The sequence below is a fragment of the Phacochoerus africanus genome, chromosome 5 (genome assembly GCF_016906955.1).
Source record: "Phacochoerus africanus isolate WHEZ1 chromosome 5, ROS_Pafr_v1, whole genome shotgun sequence".
Classification (NCBI taxonomy): domain Eukaryota; kingdom Metazoa; phylum Chordata; class Mammalia; order Artiodactyla; family Suidae; genus Phacochoerus; species Phacochoerus africanus.
In genome coordinates this window covers 109,014,517-109,025,253 of record NC_062548.1, presented here as the reverse complement: position 1 = coordinate 109,025,253, position 10,737 = coordinate 109,014,517, and the positions used below count along the sequence as shown (strand labels likewise).

General features: G+C 38.2%; 1 pseudogene; it reads right to left on the bottom strand.

Annotated features, from left to right (window-relative positions):
* Positions 1–3,910: 3,910 nt before the first annotated feature.
* On the bottom strand, positions 3,911–4,036 carry LOC125128564 (uncharacterized; annotated as a pseudogene).
* Between the last annotated feature and the right edge of the window lie 6,701 nt (positions 4,037–10,737).

The following is a 10,737-nucleotide window of genomic DNA, read 5'->3' as shown; positions in this document are numbered from 1 at the left end:
GAAGCTGGAAAAAGCAAGGAAGTTATTTGCCCCTAGAGCATCCAGAGTGAGTATGGTCCTGCTAACACCTTCATTTTGGCCCTGTGAAAATTATTTCCACCTTCTGGCCTCCAGGACTATAAGAAAATCAATGTTTTAAGCTGTCAATTTTGTGGTACTTTGTTAGAATAGCCACAGGAAATTAATATAATCCTCTTGGGACAATGAACAAACTAAATAACAGGTAAGGAACTCGTATTCCTTACTTTCAGTGGGCTGGAGGTGGAACTGCCTGGCTTTGTTGACTTGTCTTTGCAAGCTGCTGAGTAGTGATCAGAGTAAGGGCAGTCATGGTAGAAAACTAATACGGCTTTGTAGTGCATTTTAGAAATGGCCAGCGAAACTGCATTAACATATCCATGAGACAATTGGGCCCTTAGTGTATCGATGAGTTATGATTCTTGCTAGGTCTAAGGTGGCAAAATGAAAGGACAGAATGAAATAGGAAGAAGAGGGAAAAGAGGGATGGATATAGCAAACACCGTAATTAGTGGGAAAGATTAAAACCCAGAGAACTGCAGAGGAACAAAGTGGAACCAGAGTCCTAATGTATATGAAATTGAGTCATGCATTCATTATTATCTACCACTGAACAAATATTCACTAAGCATGTATTCAGACCACTGTGGTAGAAAGACTAAAGACCCTATAGCAAGCAAGATAGGCATGGCCCCCACTTTCATGAAAATTACATCAAATTTTAGAAGACCCACAGTAAGTATCCAATTATCTTTATGTCTTTTTCTAGGGCCACGCCCGTGGCCTATGGAGGTTCCCAGGCTAGGGGTCTAATCAGAGCTATAGCCACAAGCCTACACCAGAGCAGCAACGTGGGATCCGAGCTGCATCTGTGACCTACACCACAGCTCACGGCAACACAGAATCCTTAACCCACTGAGGGAGGCCAGGGATCGAACCTGCAACCTCATGGTTCCTAGTCGGATTCGTTAACCACTGAGCCATGACAGGAATTCTCAAGTATCCAATTATCACATTAGTAAGCTCTCGAGGCAGGGACCATGTTTATAACAATTTTCCTAATAAATCCATCATCCTTCTCTTTCTTATCCCTCAAAAGGCTGCCTAAAGTTAACTTTTATCCAAAGATTAGGATAAAATTTACCTACTCTCTGAGATTTTTCCTAACTATTCTCTCATGTAGAATTGATTGCCCTCTGAGACCCCACTGTGCTCTAAAGTAATTAACATGGCATGGGTTACATTCTGCTGAATTCTACCATATTCTTCCACTGCATTTATTTTTCACATGTCTAGCTCTTATTAAACTGTAAGTCTACACCCCAATACTGACAAGATCAGATTGAGTAGTCACCTTTGAGTCTCCAGCACATAGTAACAAAACCTAGCACAAAGGAGGGAATTAGATGAATTAGTTAAGAGCAACTGATGAATTCGTTAAGGAACAAAATATTTTTAAGGGTCCAGGCTAAAGTTTGCACAGCAAAGTATTAACTCAAGGCCCAAAGATAGGCAAATAGGAGTCAGAAATAAGATAAAACTTACTGTAATTGAGTCACAGACTCATCTACTGTTGACATGTGAGGTGTCATTAGTCATTAAGAGTCATTGTATGGCATTAAAATATTATAAATATACTCCAGCAGGGTCTTGTCCAAAAAAGGGACAGCTTAACCAATGCTTTTTTTTTTTTTTTTTTTGCCTTTTTAGGGCCAAACCCTCAGCATGTGAAGGTTTCCAGGTTCGGGGTCAAACCGGAGCTACAGCTGTTGGCCTACACACCACAGCCACAGCAAGGCAGGATCCAAGCCATGTCTCCAACCTACACCACAGCTCAGGGCAATGACAAATCCTTAACCCACCGAGTGAGGTCAGGAATCAAACCTGCATCCTTATGGCTGCTAGTCAGATTTGTTTCTGCTGAGCCAGTACAGGAACTCCCCATTGCTTATTATATGCCAAGCGACAGGGATATAGAAATGACAGAAATGTGGGCTGTTCAGTTCAGTTTCTGAGCAATACTCGGGAGAGATAAGTAAAAAAAAATCACATCTTAATATATAATGATAGGCAAGTAGAAGGAAGGAGCTGGATTGGAAGAATAATTTAGAAAGTTCCTTAAATAGTATTTGTTTTTACTATTCCCAAGGATTCTGAAAATTTTTTATTTCATATTTTTTTGTCTTTTTGTCTTTTTAGGGCCACACCCGTAGCATATGGAGGTTCCCAGGGTAGAGGTCCAATCGGAGCTGTAGCTGCCGGCCTGTACCAGAGCCACAACAATGTGGAATCAGAGCCGAGTCTGTGACCTACACCACAGCTCACGGCAATGCCGGATCCTTAACCCACTGAGCAACGCCTGGGATCGTGTCCTCTTGGATGCTAGTTGGGATCGTTAACCGCTGAGCCACAATGGGAACTCCTTTTATTTTTTATTTAAAAAGTTTTTTTTAATTTTTTTATTTTTTGCTATTTCTTGGTCCGCTTCCGCGGCATATGGAGATTCCCAGGCTAGGGGTTGAATCAGAGCCGTAGCCACCAGCCTACGCCAGAGCCACAGCCACGCAGGATCCGAGCCGCGTCTGCAACCTACACCACAGCTCACGGCAACGCCGGATCGTCAACCCACTGAGCAAGGGCAGGGACCGAACCCGCAACCTCATGGTTCCTAGTCGGATTCGTTAACCACTGCGCCACGACGGGAACTCCTATTTAAAAAGTTTTTTAATCCATGTTTGATTTTACTAGAGAATGTCACCTTGTTTTCTTATTAGCATCAAGTTCCTTACAAGTAGCCTGGGACACTGCTAATCAGAAGAACCACAGTAACTACATCTAAAAAGCAGACTATAATGTAACTTATTAAAGATAATACCTATTGTAATTCCTCTTGTCTGAGTATTGGGAAATGTGCCAACCACTCCTTTTGGCTGTGAGAAGTGTTCCCAGATGGCAGAATAAATTCTCCAGTGACAAAACAAAGACTTAAGTCCCAATTACTAAATTTTTTGGTGAAAAATCCCTGTCTCTTAACAATACACTTTCCACGCAGTTATTGAAGGAAGAAATGTGGAGTCATCTTTGACCATGTTTCTCCATCACTTCTCACATTCAGACTCAAAGAGGAAGAATCCCTCTTTCTTCGAACCCTTGTTTTCTTGAAAAGGCTTTCCTGTTATTTCCAGGCAGGTGCAGAATTTTCATTATCATTTCCAGTCCAACATTTCAGTGCCTCCATTGGTTCCTCTTAGCAGGGAAAAGAGAAACCTTACTCAACTGGTGAAGCAGGCAGAATCCTAGGCTTTATTATTCTATTGAGTGGTTAATTAACATGTTGAAAAACACTGCTCAGGCATGGTCCTCCCTCATAATATTTGCTCTATTTCACTCTTCTTGATCTCTTAGGTCTAACTGTGCCCAGTTATGACAGATTCATCTTATTCCATGTGAGAGACATTCAAGAAAACCTTTGCTCTAGAAGGTCTGTTTAAGATTGTTCTCTTGGTGCAGCATGTCTAACTCTGGTTAAGTCAGTCATGTCAGTTCTTCTCTCATCCTATTCCTTTATTTGAGAGTAAAAACAAAATCAAGAATCACATTTAATCCTTGCCTCATTCTCTTATTTTACTTCTTATGGAGTCTTATACTTTGCATACTGAAGCAGGTATTTCATTTTAAGCTCCATATGTGTCTGTGTGATTACTCTGTCTTGGTTTAAGAAATAGGTTGGAGGAATAGGTAGCAATTTATTAGATTGAATCAACAGTATATATGGGCATACTGCTGGGCTGATATACATATGTATGTGTATCAGCAGTATATTAGTTCTATTAATTCTATGCTACAAACATTATATATCCTTTTATTTTCTGGGGTTTTCTTTTGTCATATTTTGAGGTAACAGTGTCTCCAGTTTGAATTACTACAATAATCAGTCTCCAGTCTTTTCTACTCTTTGCTCCTACACTGATAAGAACAGATACTGCGCTTGATCTTAGCCAAAAGGCCAAGAAGCAACTATTCGCCCCTATAGACCTCATGTACTTTGTGAGACATATCTTGTTTCATGAATCAGCTTCATGGGCGTGTGAGATATCAATTCACATAGGCCCTGCACTGAGAAGGGTCCTCCCCTATAAACTGTCATTATGAATTATAAATGATACTTTATTATATTTGAACATTATTGTTTATATATTCCATTAAAGGAAAATCTTGCTATCTTATTCATGTGTTTTTGCAACTAATATTTATTTACCTCAGTGTCAGTGGTTGGCCAATACAGGGAAAAAAGCGCTACCCTGCAAAAGGAGACAGCAGGGTGCCTTGGTCATTTGTGCTTCCTAGAACTCCATTAGTAACCTTCAGTCTGCATTCTAAGCAAGTTGTGGTTCAAAAAGAAAGCTTGCTCTCTTGGGGCTGCCAGTGTCTTCTCTTATTAAGTTGTAGAATTAACATACTTAGCTTTAGACTCACTTTGAATCTCGCTGAAATTCCATGTATAATGGAGCTGATGATATTTTATGCTCATGCTGTATAGGAATGAAGCAGTGAGGAAGAGAGGGCACAATATTTTGCATGTTTATTTTCTGCCCCCATGAATGATTTAAGAATTTAACTTAAGAAACTGGTATAAGTCATGGCTAACCCAAAGAAAAATAGAAGGGAAATGAGATATATGAGAGATCTGTTACAAGAGATTGATGTATACATTTGTGGGGATTGGATAAACAAGGCTGAAATCCACAGGGCAGGCTCCCAGAAAGGGCAAGAAGGCACTTTGGGGCATAAACTGGAGATTTTATTCAGGGATAGGATTTCTTCTTCTTCAAGGAAGTCTCAGCTAGCTCTTCTCCTAACACATTTCAACTGGTCAAATCAGAACAAACGTTCTTCCATAAAATCAACTAACTACAGACTTCAATCATGTTATAAAATACCTTCAAAGAATGAGCAACTGGAGGCTGTTGCCTATCCAAGTTTATATATAAAACATCCTTTATTCTCTTTTATTCTTTAACTTTTCTGCTCCTCTGACTAAGTAATTTCAAATACTCTCTCTTAAAATTTGCTGATTCTTTCTTTTGCTTGATCCAGTATGTTTTGGAACACTTCTACTAAATTTTTCAATTCAGTTATTATATTCTTCAGCTCCAAAATTAGTGCTTAGTTGATTTTTGTATTTTTCCTCTTTGTTGGTATTACATTTTCTTTCAGGCATCATTTTCCTGAGCATGTTGAGAACTTTATGACAGTTATTTTGAATTCTTTGTCAGAAAATTCATAAACTTCCATTTCTTTAGGGTCAGTTTCATAAGATTCACTTTATTCCTTTAATTGGGTCATGTTTCCTGCCTCTTCGTGTGCTTTGCCACTTTGTTTTGGAATCTGCAGATGTGAAAGAATAGCCACCTCTACCAGGTTTTATGGTCTGGTTTTGTACAGAGAAAGACTTTCACTAATCAACACAGTTAGAGATTCTCCTGGCATCCTAAATCTTTCCTGTTGATGCATCTTCCCTGGACTAGTGCCTGTAAGTTCCCAGTTAGAGGAATTTGAGGGTTTCCTTTTTCAGGCGCTCCTAATCTCTTGCTCCCTTTTGTGTCTGTGTGCTGTTCTGCAGGCTCTCTGAAGCTACAGCCCACCCAGGTCTCTTTTGTTCTCAACAGCATCCAGACTTCTGCAATATCCTGGGTACCATCAGTGTGGAAAGTCAGACAAGACAGAAACCAGTTTTTCAGGTCACCCCTCTGAAAAGCTAGAATGTTTGTCAGGTGCTCCACTTTTCTCTTTCTACCCTGAGAGGGAGGCCACCTAGCTATATTAGGTCTCTGTTCTACCACAGGTCCTCTGGAGCACCCGCAAGCTACCCAGAGTTTTTTTGTTCTCAGTTGCATCCCAGGCATCTAGAGTATGCAGTTTCCTTCAGTGTCCCAATACAGGTGAGACAAAAACCAAGTCTTTGGGCAGCTCCTCTAAAACACTGGAGCATTAGATGCAGACTCTCTTTCCCTTCCTCAGGGAGTAGTCAAAAGTTTGGGATTTCTCCTCACTCATTCCACCCTGACCTGAGGAGAGGAACTATGGAGAGTATATGTTAGTTCAAATCATTGCTTTTGGAGTCAGTTACCCCCAACCTACACCCTTTCCTGTCAGCACTTTGAATCAAGAAAAACAAAAACAAGTCCCTCAGGCAAACACCTTAAATGTCTGAATGTTGGACTTACGTTTCAATATTTTCTTTTCCTTCTCAGGGAGAAAGAGGAGTTGGGAATTTTCTCCCAACTGCACCATGCTGATACTAGGAGGAACAAGTATAATGACTTGGCATTTCTTACCGATTTCAATGTGGCTGGTTTCACCCTTGCCTTGGGTGCAGGACCCTCTCAACTGGTTTCTGAACTTATCACTAAGTGAATTTGTCCGTATATGATTGAGCTGGTGTCTCCATGGGAAGAAGGAGGGTCTGGGGTTTACTATTCTATCAGAAGATGATAGAATAGTAAACCCTCCTATTAATGATGTAACCCTCCTATTAATAATTTTAAAAGTAAAATTTTAGAAGCTTCCTCTCTATATCCAGAATATTAAAGATAAAGATGAGATTTTCACTATTTTTCATCTATACTGTATTTTATTAGAACAAAAATAACTCATTATTTGAAAAAGAAAGAATTGTCTGTGTAGAACCTCCCTTCTAGTCTAATAAAACAGATTATTAGAAAAAGAGAGTTTGGCAAAGTAGACAGATAATGTAATTATTCCATGAAATTTACTTGCATTTCTGTATACATCAGCCACAATTAGAATACATAAATAATCTGATACTTGTAAAACAAGCCACCCTAAAATTTAGGTTTAAAACAACAATCATCGTTTTTTTTGTTTGTTTTTTTTTTGGTTTGTTTATAAATCTATAATTTTGGCAGAGTTTTCTGTGGAGAGCCTGCCTTTTCGCCATGTGGCATCTGTTGAAGCGGCTTTGTTGAGATATGGAGGATCTACGTTCAAGATGACCATTTGGAGCTCAATGCTCACCCTAGGCTACAATCTAATTTCCTTTCTGTGGGCTGCCTGGACTTCCTCATGAAATGGTGGCTGGGCTCCAAGTGCTGAGTATCCAAAGAACACAAAGCAGAGAAAAATTACATTTTTATAAAAACCTCAGATGTTACTTAGTGTCATTTCAGCAAACTTTATGGCTTAAGGCGGTCCTCCCTGTTGCAAAGATAAGGAACATAAATGCCAATCACACTGGAGGAAATGCCTGCTGAAGAGAAGTAAAACATAAGGAAATAAAGTGGTTGTTTTTAGAAAATACGATCTATTGTGATAGCAATAAAAATGGAAAGTTATACCATGCTAATTAATGAGAAGATTCAACAGCATAAAAATAACCATATTCTCCTAACTTAATTCTAATTTCACCAATCAAAACCACTACAGGATTTTGAGGTACATGTAGAAATGATTTTATAATTTATTTGGAAGAATAATAATCTCAAAATGGTCATGTCAGAAAGAGGAGAGGAAATTTTGCTCTACATATAAAAGGGTTTATTTTAAATAAAGTTTTAGTAAAGATATGACATTTGTGTGGAAATATATTACCCTATGTAACAGAATAGAGAGCCCAGAAAAAGTCCCAATATACATGAAAAATTTATACATAATTAATGTGATTGAGGAAGTAAAGAACTAAATGATAGAACTACCATATGATCCAGCAATCCCATTCCTTGGCATATATCCAGACAAAACTACAATTCAAAAGAATACATGTACCCTTTATGTTCATAGTAGCACTATTCACAACAGCCAAGACATGAAAACAACCTAAATGTCCATTTACAGGTGAATGCATTAAGAAGATACGGTACATATACACAATGGAATTCTACTCAGCTGCAAAAAAGAATGAAACGATGCAATTTGCAGCAACATGGATGTAACTAAAGATTATCTTATTAAGTGAAATAAGTCAGAAAGAGAAAGACTAATACCATATGACATCACATATATGTGGAATATAAAATATGGCACAAATGAACCTATCTACAGAACAGAAAGAGAGTCATAGACATGGATGATGGACTTGTGGTTGCCATGGGGGTGGGGAGAGGGAGTGAGATGGATGGGGAGTTCGGGTTTAATAGATGCAAACTATTACATTTAGAATTGATAACCAATGGGGTCCTGCTACATAGCCCAGGGAACTATATCCAATCACTTGTGATAGAACATGACAGAGGATGATGTGAGAAAGAGAATGTATATAAATGTATGACTGGGTCAATTTGCTATAGAGCAGAAATCGACAGAACATTGTAAATCAACTATAATAAAAATTTTATTTTTTTTATTTTTTTTTATTTTTTATTTTTTTGTCTTTTTTGCTATTTCTTGGGCCGCTCCCACGGCATATGGAAGTTCCCAGGCTAGGGGTTGAATCGGAACTGTAGCCACCCGCCTACGCCAGAGCCACAGCAACGCGGGATCCGAGCCGCGTCTGCAACCTACACCACAGCTCACGGCAACGCCGGATCATTAACCCACTGAGCAAGAGCAGGGATCGAACCTGCAACCTCATGGTTCCCAGTCGGATTCGCTAACCACTGCGCCACGATGGGAACTCCCTTTTTTTTTTTTTTATAATAAAAATTTTAAAAAAGAACTAAGTGGAATTGGGAAAATTAGTCATTCATTTAATAAAAATATTGTATCAACTTATACTTTATCAATGTGATTGGGGTGGATTAAATACATATGATAGGTATAATATTAAAAATTGTAAAAGAAAATATTCTAACGACTTCTGGAATAAAAAATATGTCTTTTTAAAACTACGACTTATAGTAGTTTCAGGTGTACAATTTAGTGATTTTGTATTTTCATAAATTATATACCATACAAAGATATAAAATTATTGACAATATTCCTGCTGTACACTATATCCCTGTAACTTATTCTTTTTGTAACTGGTAGTTTGTACCTCTTAATCCCCTTAACCTGTTTCATCCCTTCTCCAACCCTCTCCATTAGTTTGTTCTCCATATCTGTAAATCTGTTTTGTTCTACTTGTTAGTTGATTTTTTGTCTTTTACATTCTATATATAATTCAAAACATACAGTACTTGCCTTTCTCTGTCCACAGTGAGATATCACCTCACCCCTGTCAGAATGGCTATCATCCAAAAGACAAGAAATAGCAAGCATTGGTGAGGATGTGGAGGAAAGGAAATCCTAGAACACTGGTGTTAGACATGTAATTTGGTACAGCCACAATAGAAAACACCATGGGAAGTGAAGTAAGTGAACACAGGCGAAGTAAGTCAGAAAGAGGAAATTACATATTATATGCTATAATTTATATATAAATCTAAAAAAAAGTCAAAAGAATTTATCTACAAAACAGAAAGAGATTCACAAATGTAGAAAACAAACTTATGGTTACCAAAGGGGGAGAAGGGGCACAAATTAGGAATATGGGATTAACAGATGCACACTACCATATAAAACAGATTAAAAGACAGGAATTTGCTATATAGTGCAGCCATATATTCAATGTTTTATAACAAACTATAATGGAAAACAAATAAAAACGAATATAGATATATATGCATAGGTGAATCACTTTGCTGTATACCTGAAAGTAACACAATATTACAAAACAGAAATATTTCAATTAAGAAATAAAACTAAATTTTTTTCTATTTAAAAAAAATTTTTTTTTGTCTTTTTGCCTTTTCTAGGGCCTCTCCCGCGGCATATGAAGGTTCCCAGGCTAGGGATTGAATCAGAGCTGTAGCCGCCAACCTACACCAGAGCCACAGCAACGCAGAATCCGAGCCGAGCCGTGTCTGGTGTCTGCGACCTACACCACAGCTCACGGCAACCTGGATCCTCAACCCACTGACCAAGGCCAGGGATCGAACCCTCAACCTCATGGTTCCCAGTCAGATTCGCCAACCACTGTGCCACAATGGGAACTCCCCAGTCGTAAAACATTTAAGATACAATGGCAGTGAACCTCTCTAGAACACATGCCAAGTGTGGGCTCTCTGATACGGAAGTCATTCATCAAAGGCAATTTATTTATTTTTGTCTTTTTCTAGGGCCATGCCCATGGCATATGGAGGTTCCCAGGCTAGGGGTCTAATCAGAGCTGTAGCCACAAGTCTACACCAGAGCAGCAACGTGGGATGCGAGCTGCATCTGTGACCTACACCACAGCTCATAGCAACTCTGGATCCTTAACCCACTGAGCGAGGCCAGGGATCGAACCTGAAACCTTATGGTGCCTAGTCAGATTCATTAAACACTGAGCCATGACGGGAACTCCTTAAAAATTTTTATAAAGAAAAAATTTTGAGAATTATACTTTAGTAATATTCTGAAAATGCAAAAGTGATATGACTAGAGTAAAAGATATTTTTTTAAAAAACCCAAATATCAATAATAAGCATTACCTAAAAAAAAGTATATGAAGAGCTATCAAACATCAGAGCAAACTGAGTGATGAATAAAAATATGAAATGACTATATCTAATGTTAAAATATATTTAATGCTTTAAAATCTAATTATACTTATTGTTGTCATATATGTTAATATATGTTAATGTATTAATGTTAAATTATATAACTTAGGGGATGGCTTTCATATTTGTACCAGGAAACATATTCAACAATGTTCATTTTTATAAAAAAAGAAAATAAAAA